Source organism: Triticum dicoccoides, chromosome 3B (genome assembly GCF_002162155.2).
Source record: "Triticum dicoccoides isolate Atlit2015 ecotype Zavitan chromosome 3B, WEW_v2.0, whole genome shotgun sequence".
Lineage (NCBI taxonomy): Eukaryota > Viridiplantae > Streptophyta > Magnoliopsida > Poales > Poaceae > Triticum > Triticum dicoccoides.
Window position 1 is genome coordinate 695,623,197 of NC_041385.1, and position 6,780 is coordinate 695,629,976.

Sequence of the window (6,780 nt, forward strand, 5' to 3'; positions counted from 1 at the left end):
AGAGAGATGGAGAGAAAGGGAGAGGGACCAACAAGGTTTTTGTGTCGAATGCGTGTGACAGAATTGAAGATTGTCGGCGAGAGAGAGAGAGAGAGAGAGAGAGAACATGAGTTTGGGAGAGGGGGAGGTCACATTTTATGCATCAAAGACTGATATAAACCATGTTTCGATATAAACTTGCATTCAAATATTTAAATTGGAGAACATGTTGTCTGCAATCCACACATGAACGGATATACGCGTATATCAAAAAAGTTCATTAATTTGACTTTCAACATGTTCATGGAGTACTATAATACTATACAACATGCTACTAGATTGAGGTGTTCAATTTTGGATTTAGTTCACTATTTTGACCTAATGAACAAGCTATTTCATTGAATCGAGATATTTCATTTTGGGTTTGATTCGCATTTTTGAGTGGGTCAACTATTTATCATATACTAAATCGCTCGCAACGAGCATGTAAAATCACATTACTCCCGAGCATCATCTCTCCATCTAAAAAAGAAGTGGCAAGCTAATATTTCAAAATTTGATTTGAATCGACTTGGTAAGGTAGACGTGGATGCTCGTTCTCCAAAATTTGAACGAACCGTTAAACATCCTCTCTGCTCAGTGGAATTCACCCGAGCAAATAAATGGGAGACGCGAAATTACCGTCCTATGTGGGACACACATCAATTGGCCTGTTGTACATCGAGGGTAGGTTCATAACTTCATCCAAGCGCGCCTTCTCCTCGGCCGAAATGACATGTGCCGAATAATTCATAAACCATGGTCAGCAAAACACGCTCTCCTTGCCCGAAATAGCTCGCGCCCACTATTTCAAAACACGCTCTCCTCGCGTGAAATTGCTCGCACCCACTATAGTTCAAAACACGCCCTCCTCGCCCGAAATCGCTCCCGCCCACTATTTGGGGAGAAGCAAAGTTACTCTACTATCACCGACCCTGAGTACACAGACCCAAGCCGAGAATCCTAAAGGCAAGGGTAGAACTATAACTCCCCCTCACATTTTAGACAAATGCGTCCATAAGACATGGTTCCACTCCCCTCCCAATCCCCCCCCCACCACCATTCATACCTCGTGGGCGCCAAATTACCTTCTCCCTAGGAAGCTCCCTTCTCCCGAGTAGCGAAACCTCAGCCCAACCTCAGCGCCCCCACCGCACCAATTTCACAGCTGCCCTCCTCCCTAATGCTGGAGACGCTGTCCATTTGCCGTCGTGCACTGGGCCGTGTGCCTCTTACTCCGTGCTGCTGGAGCTGCCTCGACAACGACCGCGTGAAACGTACCGGAGCCGATTCACCCCCGCTGTTGTTCATGGTGCCGGAGCAGCTCCAACTTCGGATCCGTCCAGAGTCCTGGCGATGCTTCCTCGTAGCCGTCGACCGTCGCGACATCGCTGTTTCCTTGCAGCTGGTTGCCACCGCAACCGCGCCGGCCTCACCGATTCGGCAGCTGGACCTGCCTACTTCACCATGCCGCCAGATAGGTCGCACCCTCATCTCAAATCACTTTATTTAGGCGTCAGTTGTCTAAATTTTTATTCTGGGCCAATCAATTCCCAATGGGAAGAAGCACCCCTCAAGGAGGCAGAGCTCCTAGGCTGCCGGTTGGCTGGTGTCTAACGTATGGGTGCGGGCCGCAAGTTCACCGCGGAAGCAGCACTCAGATGACTATCTTTTAGAGTTGTGTGGGTTGAAGGTACTGCTACCGCCAGATCTGGATGACGGGGAGTCTTTGTGGATTGGCCCACGGCGGCGCAACCACGGTAGTGCGGTGGGGCGGGGAGCAGGGTTTTGGCCGGGGCCACGGACGGCGGAGGCAGGCTGCTCTGCCAATGGTCGCTGGCTCTTCGGGGAAGATTCTAAATAGTGTCAGCCGGGAGGCACAAGACGGCCATCAAGCGTAGATCGAACAATACCAAAATAAAATAAAATTGTATGACCCCAATTTAGTCTTCAGTCAACAGACGTGTGACCACTCTCGTACCTTGTTATTGATCTCTTAGTGTATTTGTTCAGATCAAAGAGATATGTCGTTCTTAACATTATGCGCTATCTGCATCTTCAGACACACCGTCTTCCGACTCACCGCAGCTGCTCCAACAAGGGAAGCATACACCAGAAGGGAGCTATAGTCCCCACTCAATAGTTCCCTGCATCGAATGCGCGTTCCCGACATGGATAGCCACAACAACTGCAGGGCCATTAACAAGTCAGCACATGATGCTCATTCCTATGGATGGCAGCCAGATAGGTTGTACCCTCATGTTACTTGTTTGCAACATTTATGGCTTTGTTATTCATCTAAGCATGGAAAATAGATCATCACATTTCGCTGTATGTTCATGTTGATCTCTTACGGGTCTTGTTCAGGAGTTAACGTTGTTCCATAGTTCAGTTAAGATACTTGTTCTTTAGGTAACGCTATTCCATAGTTATCATCCATCAGCCAATGTTATCCCACAGGCTTGTGATTATAGTATTATACCACTTCTAGCATTACCTATGTTGTTCTTTAATACTTTTTTGTGCCATCTAGTTAATCTCGAGTACAAACGATACATATTCTGTAGCTTTCATCTGTGTTCTCCCTTTAGTTTATGAGACCTATTGCTGCTAGTTAACCCTAGTCCTACTATTTATGTCATATCCTACAGGCACTCATTATGTAAATCTAACTACAAGTTGTCTTCCATGCATGTCAGATATAATTGCACACACTGATATATCCACAAGAACCTCACGGAGCAATGTAAAGGCCAATAAACTTGATGTCAATGATACCCAATATGATGGAACATGTAAAGGCAATTCTTCAGAGGACTTGTAGAAAGATGATGAATCCTCTTCACCCCACAAGGTCCTTGCTCTAACTTGGCCTGTGATATGGGTACAACATGCATATAATGTCCTGGAGTGTATCTACTCTGTTGCAATGCCATGTGCTTAGCATGCTGATCATGCATGTAAATATGTCATGCCTTCCTGTTTTTCAGTACCTATTCCATTCATGATAACATGTTTTCAAATTCAAGTACTGTCATTCTACTCTATTGCAATGCCATCTACTTAATTTGGACATCATGCTTCTGAATATCTTATGCATTGTTATTCATCAGTATGTACTTCATCTGTCTACCATACCATGTTTTTTTTACATTGAAGTGTTGTTCTAGTGCTCAGTTGTAATGCCATCTTAGTTTCCCAATCATACACGTGTATGTTGCCTTAGTTATTTCTGTACGTATTCCGCTAGCATACAGTTTTACATTCAACTATTTTTTTGCTGTGTTGTCCTATCATATCCCTAGCTCTTACACCATACTCCCTCCGTTCGAATTACATGTTGCCGAAATGGATAAAAAAGGATGTATCTAGAACTGAAATACGCCTAGACCCATCCATTGTTTTTCGGATGGAGGGAATACATGTCAATATGTCATGCCTTTCTATTCTTCAGTACCTATTCCATCTCTCTGTTGTAGCATGTTTTATAATTAAAGCACCATTCTTCTATACAAGGCATGCAAGGGGAAGACGACTATGTTAGAATCTGAAGGGTTACAAACAAGGCCTTTGCAAAAGATCCAAACGCCAGGAGATAATAAACCAACTCCAGTTTTTATAGATACTGCTCCAGCACAGAGAAACCCAACTCCTATTGATAATAAGCAGATTCCAGTGGCCAAAGAACTAGCCCACTCAAGTCTAGCAAAAATATGTCAACTCCATTCTAAGAAGCATGTGTGTATCCTTGCATCATGAAATTTTATAGCATGCTGATCATATTTTCTACATGTTTCTTACCCATCTCTCTTTTAGAAAATAAGCTTAACAGATAGAAGAATTTCTGCAATGGTATCATATATGAGGAAAGATTCTTGCAGGAACTCTCTATGCTCCAATGTAGATGTAAGTACGTGTTGTATATCACTATATTTTTACATCAGCATGTATTTTGTCAGTCGACGTGAATCCAACCTTTATCTGATCTAAATTTAGTTGTAGCAAAATGTACGATTAAAGGCCACAATGTTGATTTTTTTAAGGAAAACTGCCTGGTAGTTTTGCATCCTGAGCTGCATGAGTGTACTATCTCATATCAGTGGGTTTGAATACTTTCATTCTACAGTGGGTTTTCAGTGTTTTTTTACTGTGTTGTCCTGTCGTATCCCTAACTCTTAAATCATACTCCCTCCGTCCGGATTACATGTTGCAGAAATGGATAAAACTGGATGTATCTAGAACTGAAATACGCCTAGACCCATCCATTTATTTCTGGATAGAGGGAATACATGTCAATATGTCATGCCTTTCTATTCTTCAGTACCTATTCCTTCTCTGTTGTAGCATGTTTTATAACTGAATCACCATTCTTCTATATAAGGCATGCAAGGGGAAGACGACTATGTTAGAATCTGAAGGGTTACAAACCAGGTCTTTGCAAAAGATCCAAACGCCAGGAGATAATAAACCAACTCCATTTTTCATAGATACTGCTCCAGCACAGAGAAACCCAACTCCCACTGATAATAATCAAAGAAATAGTCTGCTGCAGTCGAGCAATAGATACTGCTCCATTCTAAGAAGCGTGTGCGTATCCTCGCATCATGAAATTTTATAGCATTCTGATCATATTTTCTACATGTTTCTTACCCATCTCTCTTTTAGAAAATAAGGTTAAACAATAGAAGACTTCCTCCATTGGGATCGTATTCGAGGAAAATATCTTGCGGGAATTCTCTGTGCTCCAATGTCGATGTAAGTACCTGTTGTATATCACTATATTTTTACATCAGCATGTATTTTGTTAATCGGCGTGAATCTAACCTTTATCTGATCCAAAATTAGTTGTAGCAAAATGTTAAAGGCGCCAATGTTGATTTTTGTAAGGAAAACTACCTGGTAGTTTTGCATACTGAGCTGCATGAGTGTACTATCTCATATCACGCACATTACTAAATTGTAGTGCTTCTCTGGTTGCCCATTCATTCATTGTGTCAATGTTTCTTTCGTATTACCTTACCTGGCTGATGGTAGCTGTGCCATATTGTGTTAATTTGCTGTAGGCTATTTGCCCAAACGTTCGTTGTGTCAATGTTTCCTTCCTATTATCTGACTTGGCCAATGATAGCAATGCTAGTGTGTTAATTTTGTGCAGGCTGCTTTAGATAAGAAGACAAACTCTGAAAACAGCAAGGCAACCCCATTGTTTCTTTCCAGTAAATCTAGGCTAGGTAATATGGCAATAACTTACGATTAATTTGTTTGGTTCTTGTCCTAATTTATGTTATGATGCAGTGGTCGAGACACTCTCCACTATCAATAATACAAGCCTACCAAAATTGCCATCTGAATCTATTCAGTATCCTTTGTCTCGAAGGCAATGGAATAAATGTATGTTTGTGAACCAATTAATGGTTGAAGCAATGATGGAAATGGTGGATGAATCAGAGGTGCAGAGTCGTGTGACACAACAACTGGTCAATGTTTTCAGAGACAGTGTAGCAAAGCGGCAAGAACTTGCCCACATGCTTATGGGCGTCATCTGTGCTGAGGTTGCAGATTTTGACGTTGTAGATGGTTAGGTTCTGCTCATTTATTTGCACTGGCATCAATCTTTGATTGCCCAGTGGATGTAATTTCCTGTAATATATGCTGGATGTGCAATGTTATTCCCTGTATGCCGTACCTTTGCTTGATCGGTTTTGGTCCTGTGCATAATTGCTCGTCGTAATGGGCTCAAATTATCTAGTTTGTCCTAAAGACATGTACGAACTTTAGTGGGCCCATTAAGTTAATGGGTCATTACTAGGCCGAAAGTTAATGGTCGTCCCTCTTACCTCCCGGGTCGTTAACAGGCCGACATCAAAGCGGGCACCAGGTGGGCCCAATTTATTTCACGGGCCGTTAATAGGCCATTACTAAGTTTGGGCTACATATGGCCCAACTATACTCTAGGCCTTTAGCAGGACGAAAGAGACAGCGGGCTTGTACTGGACCATGAAGAGCATGGGCCGCTAAGAGGCTGAAAGTCAGGTTGTAATGTAAATGGCCAACTATGTTGTGGGCCTTTAGCAGGCCGAAAGAGAAACCGGGCTGGTATTGGACCATGAAGGGCCTGGGCCATTAAAAGGCCAAAACTAAGGTCCGACTACAAATGGCCCAACTCATTTATGGTCCATTAACAGGCCGAAAGGCACACAGGGCCGGGAATTGGCCCAACACTTAAATGGGTCGCTAAACGGCCAAAAATCACGTCCGACTACAAATGGCCCAACTGATTTATGGGTCGTCAACAGGCTGAAAGTGACACCAGGTCGGAAATTGGTGCAACACTTAAATGGGCCGCTAAAAGGCCGAAACTCAGGTCCGACTACAAATGGCCCATCAGATTTATGGGCCGTCAACAGGCTGAAAGACACACTGGGCCAGAAATTAGCCCAACATTTAAATGGGTCGCTAAAAGGCCGAAAGATGTACATCCTGAAAATTGGCCCATCCATTGAATGGGCCATTAACAGGTCGAAATCTCATCGGGCCGATATTGAGCCCAAATATATAGCGAGCTGTTAACAGGCTCGAACTGACGATGGGCTGCAATGGTATCAAATCTTTAACGCGTCGTTGACGGGCCGAATTGGCACATCTCGTATGGACCGTGGGCTTAAATTGACCTGACACAAGTAGGCCTTATATGGGCCGACCTGCTAATTTTTACTGGGCCGGCCTTTTTCACCGGAATGGTCCACTGTTGGGCCATGCCAC